The 12,831-nt window shown below is 67.5% G+C and overlaps 8 non-coding genes across 8 annotated transcripts; all 8 read right to left on the bottom strand.

Annotated features, from left to right (window-relative positions):
- Positions 1-37: 37 nt before the first annotated feature.
- Positions 38-118, bottom strand: LOC123945641. The gene has a single exon (XR_006819459.1). It is a non-coding gene; the product is annotated as a small nucleolar RNA SNORD115 (small nucleolar RNA).
- Positions 119-1,718: 1,600 nt separating this feature from the next.
- On the bottom strand, positions 1,719-1,799 carry LOC123945490. Its single transcript, XR_006819314.1, has one exon. It is a non-coding gene; the product is annotated as a small nucleolar RNA SNORD115 (small nucleolar RNA).
- A 1,584-nt stretch (positions 1,800-3,383) lies between these two features.
- Positions 3,384-3,464, bottom strand: LOC123945640. The gene has a single exon (XR_006819458.1). It is a non-coding gene; the product is annotated as a small nucleolar RNA SNORD115 (small nucleolar RNA).
- Positions 3,465-5,064: 1,600 nt separating this feature from the next.
- Positions 5,065-5,145, bottom strand: LOC123945489. Its single transcript, XR_006819313.1, has one exon. It is a non-coding gene; the product is annotated as a small nucleolar RNA SNORD115 (small nucleolar RNA).
- A 1,584-nt stretch (positions 5,146-6,729) lies between these two features.
- Positions 6,730-6,810, bottom strand: LOC123945639. Its single transcript, XR_006819457.1, has one exon. It is a non-coding gene; the product is annotated as a small nucleolar RNA SNORD115 (small nucleolar RNA).
- A 1,600-nt stretch (positions 6,811-8,410) lies between these two features.
- Positions 8,411-8,491, bottom strand: LOC123945488. The gene has a single exon (XR_006819312.1). It is a non-coding gene; the product is annotated as a small nucleolar RNA SNORD115 (small nucleolar RNA).
- Positions 8,492-10,075: 1,584 nt separating this feature from the next.
- On the bottom strand, positions 10,076-10,156 carry LOC123945638. Its single transcript, XR_006819456.1, has one exon. It is a non-coding gene; the product is annotated as a small nucleolar RNA SNORD115 (small nucleolar RNA).
- A 1,600-nt stretch (positions 10,157-11,756) lies between these two features.
- Positions 11,757-11,837, bottom strand: LOC123945395. Its single transcript, XR_006819224.1, has one exon. It is a non-coding gene; the product is annotated as a small nucleolar RNA SNORD115 (small nucleolar RNA).
- Between the last annotated feature and the right edge of the window lie 994 nt (positions 11,838-12,831).

Raw genomic sequence — 12,831 nt, 5'->3', positions numbered from 1 at the left:
TCTGGGGGAGGCTGATCCCGGCACAGACGCCTGTCTTGGGCCTCAGCGTAATCCTATTGAGCATGATTTTTAGGTCATCATCGCTCTTCGAGACCACTTGAGTTCTCATCACTGACCCAAGCAAGCTGGTGGCGATGCGTGCGGCCTCGGGGCACCCCGAAGCTGCTTACCGGGGCTGCATTCCGCACCGCGTCCATGCCCCCGGGTCCTGAGACGTGAGACCTCTGGGCAGGGCGGGGCCAAGCAAGACGTGCTCATCTGGGCGAGCTTCTCGATTGTGGATGGGTTTCTAAGGAGAGACGGAGAGACCAGCTGTCCAAACGTCCTGGTCTGAAGCGCCTGCCGTGCGGCCCAGGGCCCCCTTTCCCGGAGTCCTGGCCACTGGGGGCCCGGCAGAGTTCGGAGCCAAGCATGGCAGGTGTCCGCCAGGAAGGAGCCGGGCCCAAGGGCCCGGCTGCCCTTTCCGGGGCATCCCAAAGCAATGGAGACCGTGGTCCCTGTGGGAGCCCAGCCTTCTGGAGAACGGCCCCTGACCATGGCATGGACCACAGGGCTTTGGCCGGGTCCCCGCTGTCTCCCGGAGTGGCGAGCCAAGAGCGACGGCCCGGGAGGTTTGGCCAGGACGCCGCCCACCCTCTCCTGGAGCCACCTGGGAGCCAAGGACCTGAGCCCCTGCCCGGGAAGCCAAAGGTTGCCGGGGCCCAGGGCTCCCCCACGGCCGAGCGGGGAAAGCCAGGTCACTCTCCACCACGGCAGCAAGGCACACCGCCCGCTGGCCGCTCTGGACGAGGGACCTGACTCGGCCCGTGCAGTGCCGCTTCACCACGACCCTATCCCGGGTGCTTGAGAGTCTCAGGTGAGAGGCTGAGCCCCAACGGCTGCTGTGGCCTGGGACGTGCAGTTTCTGCCCCCCCGCCCCAGTGGAACCGTGCCGTCTGGCCAGCTCAACGAATCCTCGTGGGCTCTTCGGAAGTGGCCTCCCGGGGCCCCAAACGCCTTGGTCGTCTGCAGGACGGGACAGGAGCTCGGGCCAGTGCAGCCCGCAGAAACCTGCCATGGGCCGGGCCTTGAGCAACAAGGTGTTGCTGAAGGGCACAGTGGCCTCCGAGACCACGGGTCTCACGTCCACTCCCTTTCTGGGCCCCCCGGACACGCCGCAATTGATCAGGAGGCCTCGGGTGCACCTGGGCCTTGGGCGGCCAGCCCGCGCTTTCCAGGCCTTGTCAGCCCCCCGGCCCACGTTTCGCGATCCCTGCCCCTGGGATGGCTCAGGGGCACACGCTCACGGGGACTTCGGTGCCGTCCGGACAATGAGGACCCGCATCCCCAGCCCAGGCCCAGCTGCGGAGTCCCTGCTGGGGTCCCCGCTTCCCGATGCCAGGCCAAGGGGTCTGGGGCCTCCCTCGGAGCCCAGAGGCTTCCGCTCACCTCTCCTGGTGGGAGACGCGCCAAGAACCTTGCCAGCCAGGCCCGCTGAAAGACACAAGGACACAAGGGTGGCTAAGCCCTGGCTCTCGGGCAGCTGTCCGGGGAAGAGGCCTGGGTCGGTAGACCAGCTGGAACGCCAGAACACCCCGTCGGCACCCGCAGGTGCACCGACGTCCGGGGGCCACAGCAGAGAGCCTCGAGAGGTGGTTCTCCTCCCGCGGCCACCTGCAGCGCACCCTCACTGCCCCGACGCTCTGGGGGAGGCTGACCCCGGCACGGTCCCCTGCCTTGGGCCTCAGCGTAATCCTATTGAGCGTGATTTTTAGGTCCTCATCGCTCTTCGAGACCATATGAGTTCTCATCATTGACCCAAGCACGCCCGAGGCGACGCGGGAGGTCCCCTGCCACCCAGAAGCTGCTTACCGAGGCTGCTCTCAGGACAGCGCCATACCCCGGCTTCCTGAGGCATGGGACCTGGCGGCGGGGCTGGGCGATGCAAGACTTGGTGGTCAGGGCCAGATCCTCGCTTGGGGATGGGGGCCTAAGGAGGGAGTGGGAGGACGGCCGTCGGAACGGCGTGCTCGCTGGCCCGTGCCATGCCGCCAAGAACTCTCCAGCCCGAAGCCCTGGCCGGTGCTGTCCAGGCGGGCGGCTGACCCACCCAGGGCTCGGGTCCGCGGGCAAGGGGCAGGACACAAGGGACCCGCTGCCCATCCCTGGCCTTCCCAAATCCACGGAGATCCGGGCCCCCGTGGGAGCCTCCCCTTGCTGAGAAAGGCCCCAGAGCATGGCCTGGAGCACAGGGATTTCCAGTGCTCCCCCGATGTCTGCTGGGGCCCCAAGCAAAGCGTGGCGCCCCCGGATGTGAGGGCCCGAAGGACGCCTTCCCACACATGGGGACCGCGGTGGTCTAGGGACGCGGGCCCTGGCACTCGCAGCCAGCGGTGGCCCCCAGGCCCTGATCGCCCAGGGCGAAAAAGGGAATCGCGTCTCACCGTCTCCCACCAAGCAGCGCAAGGCGGGAGACCGCGGCCCGCCCTGCAGGAGGGTCCTGACTCTCCCCTTGTGGCGGCGCTTCCTCTGGGGGCCTCAGAGGACCGGCTCAGCCCCATGGCCTGCTGTGGCCCGGGGCTCGCCACTCTTCCCCTTTGCCAGGGAAACCTTGCTGACTCGGGAAATCCGAGGAAACATTCGAGGGCTGTACTTCAGCAGCCTCCCGTGCCCTGCTTACACTTGGGCGTCTGCTGCATTCTTCATGAGCTCTGCCCTCTCCAGCCCTCTCCAGAACCATCGGCTGGGGTGACTCGAGCGACAACCACTCGCTGAAGGGGACAGAGGGCCCTGACACCAAGGGACTCACGTCCGCTCTCTTCTCGGGCGCACAGGACACAGCTGGACGTACAAGGAGGCCTCAGGTCCATGTGGGACGACGGCGGCATGCCCCCAGCCCCCAGTCGTTGCCAGTGACCTGGCCCAACTTTCCCATTCCCTGCACGTGGGATTGCTGAAGGGCGGCTGTGCATGGGCAGGTCCACGCTGTGTGGGCCACCACAGCCCCCATCCCTAGCACAGTGCTGGAGCCGGGGCCCGTGCGGGGATCCGGGCTCCGCGGACAATGCCCATGGCGCCTGGCATCTCCCTGCAGGCCCAGAGTCTTCCACTCACCTCTCTTGGGTCACGCCGCACCAAGTTCCGGCCCCCGAGGCCCGCTGAAAGACACAAGGGGCAACGGTCTCCTAAGCAATGGCACCGAGGGAGCTGTCCTGCGAGGTGGATTGGGTCCGGAGGCCGGGCGGAACGCCTCACGACCTCGAGCGGACCCCTGACGGGCACAGACAGGCCAGGGCCAGCACGGGGAGCCCCGAGGGTACGATGGCCTCACGCCCACAACTGCGGCGCACCTCCAGGGTCCCCAGGGTCTGGGGGAGGCTGATCCCGGCACAGACGCCTGTCTTGGGCCTCAGCGTAATCCTATTGAGCATGATTTTTAGGTCATCATCGCTCTTCGAGACCACTTGAGTTCTCATCACTGACCCAAGCAAGCTGGTGGCGATGCGTGCGGCCTCGGGGCACCCCGAAGCTGCTTACCGGGGCTGCATTCCGCACCGCGTCCATGCCCCCGGGTCCTGAGACGTGAGACCTCTGGGCAGGGCGGGGCCAAGCAAGACGTGCTCATCTGGGCGAGCTTCTCGATTGTGGATGGGTTTCTAAGGAGAGACGGAGAGACCAGCTGTCCAAACGTCCTGGTCTGAAGCGCCTGCCGTGCGGCCCAGGGCCCCCTTTCCCGGAGTCCTGGCCACTGGGGGCCCGGCAGAGTTCGGAGCCAAGCATGGCAGGTGTCCGCCAGGAAGGAGCCGGGCCCAAGGGCCCGGCTGCCCTTTCCGGGGCATCCCAAAGCAATGGAGACCGTGGTCCCTGTGGGAGCCCAGCCTTCTGGAGAACGGCCCCTGACCATGGCATGGACCACAGGGCTTTGGCCGGGTCCCCGCTGTCTCCCGGAGTGGCGAGCCAAGAGCGGCGGCCCGGGAGGTTTGGCCAGGACGCCGCCCACCCTCTCCTGGAGCCACCTGGGAGCCAAGGACCTGAGCCCCTGCCCGGGAAGCCAAAGGTTGCCGGGGCCCAGGGCTCCCCCACGGCCGAGCGGGGAAAGCCAGGTCACTCTCCACCACGGCAGCAAGGCACACCGCCCGCTGGCCGCTCTGGACGAGGGACCTGACTCGGCCCGTGCAGTGCCGCTTCACCACGACCCTATCCCGGGTGCTTGAGAGTCTCAGGTGAGAGGCTGAGCCCCAACGGCTGCTGTGGCCTGGGACGTGCAGTTTCTGCCCCCCCGCCCCAGTGGAACCGTGCCGTCTGGCCAGCTCAACGAATCCTCGTGGGCTCTTCGGAAGTGGCCTCCCGGGGCCCCAAACGCCTTGGTCGTCTGCAGGACGGGACAGGAGCTCGGGCCAGTGCAGCCCGCAGAAACCTGCCATGGGCCGGGCCTTGAGCAACAAGGTGTTGCTGAAGGGCACAGTGGCCTCCGAGACCACGGGTCTCACGTCCACTCCCTTTCTGGGCCCCCCGGACACGCCGCAATTGATCAGGAGGCCTCGGGTGCACCTGGGCCTTGGGCGGCCAGCCCGCGCTTTCCAGGCCTTGTCAGCCCCCCGGCCCACGTTTCGCGATCCCTGCCCCTGGGATGGCTCAGGGGCACACGCTCACGGGGACTTCGGTGCCGTCCGGACAATGAGGACCCGCATCCCCAGCCCAGGCCCAGCTGCGGAGTCCCTGCTGGGGTCCCCGCTTCCCGATGCCAGGCCAAGGGGTCTGGGGCCTCCCTCGGAGCCCAGAGGCTTCCGCTCACCTCTCCTGGTGGGAGACGCGCCAAGAACCTTGCCAGCCAGGCCCGCTGAAAGACACAAGGACACAAGGGTGGCTAAGCCCTGGCTCTCGGGCAGCTGTCCGGGGAAGAGGCCTGGGTCGGTAGACCAGCTGGAACGCCAGAACACCCCGTCGGCACCCGCAGGTGCACCGACGTCCGGGGGCCACAGCAGAGAGCCTCGAGAGGTGGTTCTCCTCCCGCGGCCACCTGCAGCGCACCCTCACTGCCCCGACGCTCTGGGGGAGGCTGACCCCGGCACGGTCCCCTGCCTTGGGCCTCAGCGTAATCCTATTGAGCGTGATTTTTAGGTCCTCATCGCTCTTCGAGACCATATGAGTTCTCATCATTGACCCAAGCACGCCCGAGGCGACGCGGGAGGTCCCCTACCACCCAGAAGCTGCTTACCGAGGCTGCTCTCAGGACAGCGCCATACCCCGGCTTCCTGAGGCATGGGACCTGGCGGCGGGGCTGGGCGATGCAAGACTTGGTGGTCAGGGCCAGATCCTCGCTTGGGGATGGGGGCCTAAGGAGGGAGGGGGAGGACGGCCGTCGGAACGGCGTGCTCGCTGGCCCGTGCCATGCCGCCAAGAACTCTCCAGCCCGAAGCCCTGGCCGGTGCTGTCCAGGCGGGCGGCTGACCCACCCAGGGCTCGGGTCCTCGGGCAAGGGGCAGGACACAAGGGACCCGCTGCCCATCCCTGGCCTTCCCAAATCCACGGAGATCCGGGCCCCCGTGGGAGCCTCCCCTTGCTGAGAAAGGCCCCAGAGCATGGCCTGGAGCACAGGGATTTCCAGTGCTCCCCCGATGTCTGCCGGGGCCCCAAGCAAAGCGTGGCGCACCCGGATGTGAGGGCCCGAAGGACGCCTTCCCACACATGGGGACCGCGGTGGTCTAGGGACCCGGGCCCTGGCACTCGCAGCCAGCGGTGGCCCCCAGGCCCTGATCGCCCAGGGCGAAAAAGGGAATCGCGTCTCACCGTCTCCCACCAAGCAGCGCAAGGCGGGAGACCGCGGCCCGCCCTGCAGGAGGGTCCTGACTCTCCCCTTGTGGCGGCACTTCCTCTGGGGGCCTCAGAGGACCGGCTCAGCCCCACGGCCTGCTGTGGCCCGGGGCTCGCCACTCTTCCCCTGGGCCAGGGAAACCTTGCTGACTCGGGAAATCCGAGGAAACATTCGAGGGCTGTACTTCAGCAGCCTCCCGTGCCCTGCTTACACTTGGGCGTCTGCTGCATTCTTCATGAGCTCTGCCCTCTCCAGCCCTCTCCAGAACCATCGGCTGGGGTGACTCGAGCGACAACCACTCGCTGAAGGGGACAGAGGGCCCTGACACCAAGGGACTCACGTCCGCTCTCTTCTCGGGCGCACAGGACACAGCTGGACGTACAAGGAGGCCTCAGGTCCATGTGGGACGACGGCGGCATGCCCCCAGCCCCCAGTCGTTGCCAGTGACCTGGCCCAACTTTCCCATTCCCTGCACGTGGGATTGCTGAAGGGCGGCTGTGCATGGGCAGGTCCACGCTGTGTGGGCCACCACAGCCCCCATCCCTAGCACAGTGCTGGAGCCGGGGCCCGTGCGGGGATCCGGGCTCCGCGGACAATGCCCATGGCGCCTGGCATCTCCCTGCAGGCCCAGAGTCTTCCACTCACCTCTCTTGGGTCACGCCGCACCAAGTTCCGGCCCCCGAGGCCCGCTGAAAGACACAAGGGGCAACGGTCTCCTAAGCAATGGCACCGAGGGAGCTGTCCTGCGAGGTGGATTGGGTCCGGAGGCCGGGCGGAACGCCTCACGACCTCGAGCGGACCCCTGACGGGCACAGACAGGCCAGGGCCAGCACGGGGAGCCCCGAGGGTACGATGGCCTCACGCCCACAACTGCGGCGCACCTCCAGGGTCCCCAGGGTCTGGGGGAGGCTGATCCCGGCACAGACGCCTGTCTTGGGCCTCAGCGTAATCCTATTGAGCATGATTTTTAGGTCATCATCGCTCTTCGAGACCACTTGAGTTCTCATCACTGACCCAAGCAAGCTGGTGGCGATGCGTGCGGCCTCGGGGCACCCCGAAGCTGCTTACCGGGGCTGCATTCCGCACCGCGTCCATGCCCCCGGGTCCTGAGACGTGAGACCTCTGGGCAGGGCGGGGCCAAGCAAGACGTGCTCATCTGGGCGAGCTTCTCGATTGTGGATGGGTTTCTAAGGAGAGACGGAGAGACCAGCTGTCCAAACGTCCTGGTCTGAAGCGCCTGCCGTGCGGCCCAGGGCCCCCTTTCCCGGAGTCCTGGCCACTGGGGGCCCGGCAGAGTTCGGAGCCAAGCATGGCAGGTGTCCGCCAGGAAGGAGCCGGGCCCAAGGGCCCGGCTGCCCTTTCCGGGGCATCCCAAAGCAATGGAGACCGTGGTCCCTGTGGGAGCCCAGCCTTCTGGAGAACGGCCCCTGACCATGGCATGGACCACAGGGCTTTGGCCGGGTCCCCGCTGTCTCCCGGAGTGGCGAGCCAAGAGCGGCGGCCCGGGAGGTTTGGCCAGGACGCCGCCCACCCTCTCCTGGAGCCACCTGGGAGCCAAGGACCTGAGCCCCTGCCCGGGAAGCCAAAGGTTGCCGGGGCCCAGGGCTCCCCCACGGCCGAGCGGGGAAAGCCAGGTCACTCTCCACCACGGCAGCAAGGCACACCGCCCGCTGGCCGCTCTGGACGAGGGACCTGACTCGGCCCGTGCAGTGCCGCTTCACCACGACCCTATCCCGGGTGCTTGAGAGTCTCAGGTGAGAGGCTGAGCCCCAACGGCTCCTGTGGCCTGGGACGTGCAGTTTCTGCCCCCCCGCCCCAGTGGAACCGTGCCGTCTGGCCAGCTCAACGAATCCTCGTGGGCTCTTCGGAAGTGGCCTCCCGGGGCCCCAAACGCCTTGGTCGTCTGCAGGACGGGACAGGAGCTCGGGCCAGTGCAGCCCGCAGAAACCTGCCATGGGCCGGGCCTTGAGCAACAAGGTGTTGCTCAAGGGCACAGTGGCCTCCGAGACCACGGGTCTCACGTCCACTCCCTTTCTGGGCCCCCCGGACACGCCGCAATTGATCAGGAGGCCTCGGGTGCACCTGGGCCTTGGGCGGCCAGCCCGCGCTTTCCAGGCCTTGTCAGCCCCCCGGCCCACGTTTCGCGATCCCTGCCCCTGGGATGGCTCAGGGGCACACGCTCACGGGGACTTCGGTGCCGTCCGGACAATGAGGACCCGCATCCCCAGCCCAGGCCCAGCTGCGGAGTCCCTGCTGGGGTCCCCGCTTCCCGATGCCAGGCCAAGGGGTCTGGGGCCTCCCTCGGAGCCCAGAGGCTTCCGCTCACCTCTCCTGGTGGGAGACGCGCCAAGAACCTTGCCAGCCAGGCCCGCTGAAAGACACAAGGACACAAGGGTGGCTAAGCCCTGGCTCTCGGGCAGCTGTCCGGGGAAGAGGCCTGGGTCGGTAGACCAGCTGGAACGCCAGAACACCCCGTCGGCACCCGCAGGTGCACCGACGTCCGGGGGCCACAGCAGAGAGCCTCTAGAGGTGGTTCTCCTCCCGCGGCCACCTGCAGCGCACCCTCACTGCCCCGACGCTCTGGGGGAGGCTGACCCCGGCACGGTCCCCTGCCTTGGGCCTCAGCGTAATCCTATTGAGCGTGATTTTTAGGTCCTCATCGCTCTTCGAGACCATATGAGTTCTCATCATTGACCCAAGCACGCCCGAGGCGACGCGGGAGGTCCCCTACCACCCAGAAGCTGCTTACCGAGGCTGCTCTCAGGACAGCGCCATACCCCGGCTTCCTGAGGCATGGGACCTGGCGGCGGGGCTGGGCGATGCAAGACTTGGTGGTCAGGGCCAGATCCTCGCTTGGGGATGGGGGCCTAAGGAGGGAGGGGGAGGACGGCCGTCGGAACGGCGTGCTCGCTGGCCCGTGCCATGCCGCCAAGAACTCTCCAGCCCGAAGCCCTGGCCGGTGCTGTCCAGGCGGGCGGCTGACCCACCCAGGGCTCGGGTCCGCGGGCAAGGGGCAGGACACAAGGGACCCGCTGCCCATCCCTGGCCTTCCCAAATCCACGGAGATCCGGGCCCCCGTGGGAGCCTCCCCTTGCTAGGAAAGGCCCCAGAGCATGGCCTGGAGCACAGGGATTTCCAGTGCTCCCCCGATGTCTGCCGGGGCCCCAAGCAAAGCGTGGCGCACCCGGATGTGAGGGCCCGAAGGACGCCTTCCCACACATGGGGACCGCGGTGGTCTAGGGACCCGGGCCCTGGCACTTGCAGCCAGCGGTGGCCCCCAGGCCCTGATCGCCCAGGGCGAAAAAGGGAATCGCGTCTCACCGTCTCCCACCAAGCAGCGCAAGGCAGGAGACCGCGGCCCGCCCTGCAGGAGGGTCCTGACTCTCCCCTTGTGGCGGCACTTCCTCTGGGGGCCTCAGAGGACCGGCTCAGCCCCACGGCCTGCTGTGGCCCGGGGCTCGCCACTCTTCCCCTGGGCCAGGGAAACCTTGCTGACTCGGGAAATCCGAGGAAACATTCGAGGGCTGTACTTCAGCAGCCTCCCGTGCCCTGCTTACACTTGGGCGTCTGCTGCATTCTTCATGAGCTCTGCCCTCTCCAGCCCTCTCCAGAACCATCGGGTGGGGTGACTCGAGCGACAACCACTCGCTGAAGGGGACAGAGGGCCCTGACACCAAGGGACTCACGTGCGCTCTCTTCTCGGGCGCACAGGACACAGCTGGACGTACAAGGAGGCCTCAGGTCCATGTGGGACGACGGCGGCATGCCCCCAGCCCCCAGTCGTTGCCAGTGACCTGGCCCAACTTTCCCATTCCCTGCACGTGGGATTGCTGAAGGGCGGCTGTGCATGGGCAGGTCCACGCTGTGTGGGCCACCACAGCCCCCATCCCTAGCACAGTGCTGGAGCCGGGGCCCGTGCGGGGATCCGGGCTCCGCGGACAATGCCCATGGCGCCTGGCATCTCCCTGCAGGCCCAGAGTCTTCCACTCACCTCTCTTGGGTCACGCCGCACCAAGTTCCGGCCCCCGAGGCCCGCTGAAAGACACAAGGGGCAACGGTCTCCTAAGCAATGGCACCGAGGGAGCTGTCCTGCGAGGTGGATTGGGTCCGGAGGCCGGGCGGAACGCCTCACGACCTCGAGCGGACCCCTGACGGGCACAGACAGGCCAGGGCCAGCACGGGGAGCCCCGAGGGTACGATGGCCTCACGCCCACAACTGCGGCGCACCTCCAGGGTCCCCAGGGTCTGGGGGAGGCTGATCCCGGCACAGACGCCTGTCTTGGGCCTCAGCGTAATCCTATTGAGCATGATTTTTAGGTCATCATCGCTCTTCGAGACCACTTGAGTTCTCATCACTGACCCAAGCAAGCTGGTGGCGATGCGTGCGGCCTCGGGGCACCCCGAAGCTGCTTACCGGGGCTGCATTCCGCACCGCGTCCATGCCCCCGGGTCCTGAGACGTGAGACCTCTGGGCAGGGCGGGGCCAAGCAAGACGTGCTCATCTGGGCGAGCTTCTCGATTGTGGATGGGTTTCTAAGGAGAGACGGAGAGACCAGCTGTCCAAACGTCCTGGTCTGAAGCGCCTGCCGTGCGGCCCAGGGCCCCCTTTCCCGGAGTCCTGGCCACTGGGGGCCCGGCAGAGTTCGGAGCCAAGCATGGCAGGTGTCCGCCAGGAAGGAGCCGGGCCCAAGGGCCCGGCTGCCCTTTCCGGGGCATCCCAAAGCAATGGAGACCGTGGTCCCTGTGGGAGCCCAGCCTTCTGGAGAACGGCCCCTGACCATGGCATGGACCACAGGGCTTTGGCCGGGTCCCCGCTGTCTCCCGGAGTGGCGAGCCAAGAGCGGCGGCCCGGGAGGTTTGGCCAGGACGCCGCCCACCCTCTCCTGGAGCCACCTGGGAGCCAAGGACCTGAGCCCCTGCCCGGGAAGCCAAAGGTTGCCGGGGCCCAGGGCTCCCCCACGGCCGAGCGGGGAAAGCCAGGTCACTCTCCACCACGGCAGCAAGGCACACCGCCCGCTGGCCGCTCTGGACGAGGGACCTGACTCGGCCCGTGCAGTGCCGCTTCACCACGACCCTATCCCGGGTGCTTGAGAGTCTCAGGTGAGAGGCTGAGCCCCAACGGCTCCTGTGGCCTGGGACGTGCAGTTTCTGCCCCCCCGCCCCAGTGGAACCGTGCCGTCTGGCCAGCTCAACGAATCCTCGTGGGCTCTTCGGAAGTGGCCTCCCGGGGCCCCAAACGCCTTGGTCGTCTGCAGGACGGGACAGGAGCTCGGGCCAGTGCAGCCCGCAGAAACCTGCCATGGGCCGGGCCTTGAGCAACAAGGTGTTGCTGAAGGGCACAGTGGCCTCCGAGACCACGGGTCTCACGTCCACTCCCTTTCTGGGCCCCCCGGACACGCCGCAATTGATCAGGAGGCCTCGGGTGCACCTGGGCCTTGGGCGGCCAGCCCGCGCTTTCCAGGCCTTGTCAGCCCCCCGGCCCACGTTTCGCGATCCCTGCCCCTGGGATGGCTCAGGGGCACACGCTCACGGGGACTTCGGTGCCGTCCGGACAATGAGGACCCGCATCCCCAGCCCAGGCCCAGCTGCGGAGTCCCTGCTGGGGTCCCCGCTTCCCGATGCCAGGCCAAGGGGTCTGGGGCCTCCCTCGGAGCCCAGAGGCTTCCGCTCACCTCTCCTGGTGGGAGACGCGCCAAGAACCTTGCCAGCCAGGCCCGCTGAAAGACACAAGGACACAAGGGTGGCTAAGCCCTGGCTCTCGGGCAGCTGTCCGGGGAAGAGGCCTGGGTCGGTAGACCAGCTGGAACGCCAGAACACCCCGTCGGCACCCGCAGGTGCACCGACGTCCGGGGGCCACAGCAGAGAGCCTCGAGAGGTGGTTCTCCTCCCGCGGCCACCTGCAGCGCACCCTCACTGCCCCGACGCTCTGGGGGAGGCTGACCCCGGCACGGTCCCCTGCCTTGGGCCTCAGCGTAATCCTATTGAGCATGATTTTTAGGTCATCATCGCTCTTCGAGACCATATGAGTTCTCATCATTGACCCAAGCACGCCCGAGGCGACGCGGGAGGTCCCCTACCACCCAGAAGCTGCTTACCGAGGCTGCTCTCAGGACAGCGCCATACCCCGGCTTCCTGAGGCATGGGACCTGGCGGCGGGGCTGGGCGATGCAAGACTTGGTGGTCAGGGCCAGATCCTCGCTTGGGGATGGGGGCCTAAGGAGGGAGGGGGAGGCCGGCCGTCGGAACGGCGTGCTCGCTGGCCCGTGCCATGCCGCCAAGAACTCTCCAGCCCGAAGCCCTGGCCGGTGCTGTCCAGGCGGGCGGCTGACCCACCCAGGGCTCGGGTCCGCGGGCAAGGGGCAGGACACAAGGGACCCGCTGCCCATCCCTGGCCTTCCCAAATCCACGGAGATCCGGGCCCCCGTGGGAGCCTCCCCTTGCTGAGAAAGGCCCCAGAGCATGGCCTGGAGCACAGGGATTTCCAGTGCTCCCCCGATGTCTGCCGGGGCCCCAAGCAAAGCGTGGCGCACCCGGATGTGAGGGCCCGAAGGACGCCTTCCCACACATGGGGACCGCGGTGGTCTAGGGACCCGGGCCCTGGCACTCGCAGCCAGCGGTGGCCCCCAGGCCCTGATCGCCCAGGGCGAAAAAGGGAATCGCGTCTCACCGTCTCCCACCAAGCAGCGCAAGGCGGGAGACCGCGGCCCGCCCTGCAGGAGGGTCCTGACTCTCCCCTTGTGGCGGCGCTTCCTCTGGGGGCCTCAGAGGACCGGCTCAGCCCCACGGCCTGCTGTGGCCCGGGGCTCGCCACTCTTCCCCTGGGCCAGGGAAACCTTGCTGACTCGGGAAATCCGAGGAAACATTCGAGGGCTGTACTTCAGCAGCCTCCCGTGCCCTGCTTACACTTGGGCGTCTGCTGCATTCTTCATGAGCTCTGCCCTCTCCAGCCCTCTCCAGAACCATCGGCTGGGGTGACTCGAGCGACAACCACTCGCTGAAGGGGACAGAGGGCCCTGACACCAAGGGACTCACGTCCG

Source organism: Meles meles, chromosome 6 (genome assembly GCF_922984935.1).
Source record: "Meles meles chromosome 6, mMelMel3.1 paternal haplotype, whole genome shotgun sequence".
Classification (NCBI taxonomy): domain Eukaryota; kingdom Metazoa; phylum Chordata; class Mammalia; order Carnivora; family Mustelidae; genus Meles; species Meles meles.
This window is presented reverse-complemented; position numbering and strand designations above follow the sequence as displayed.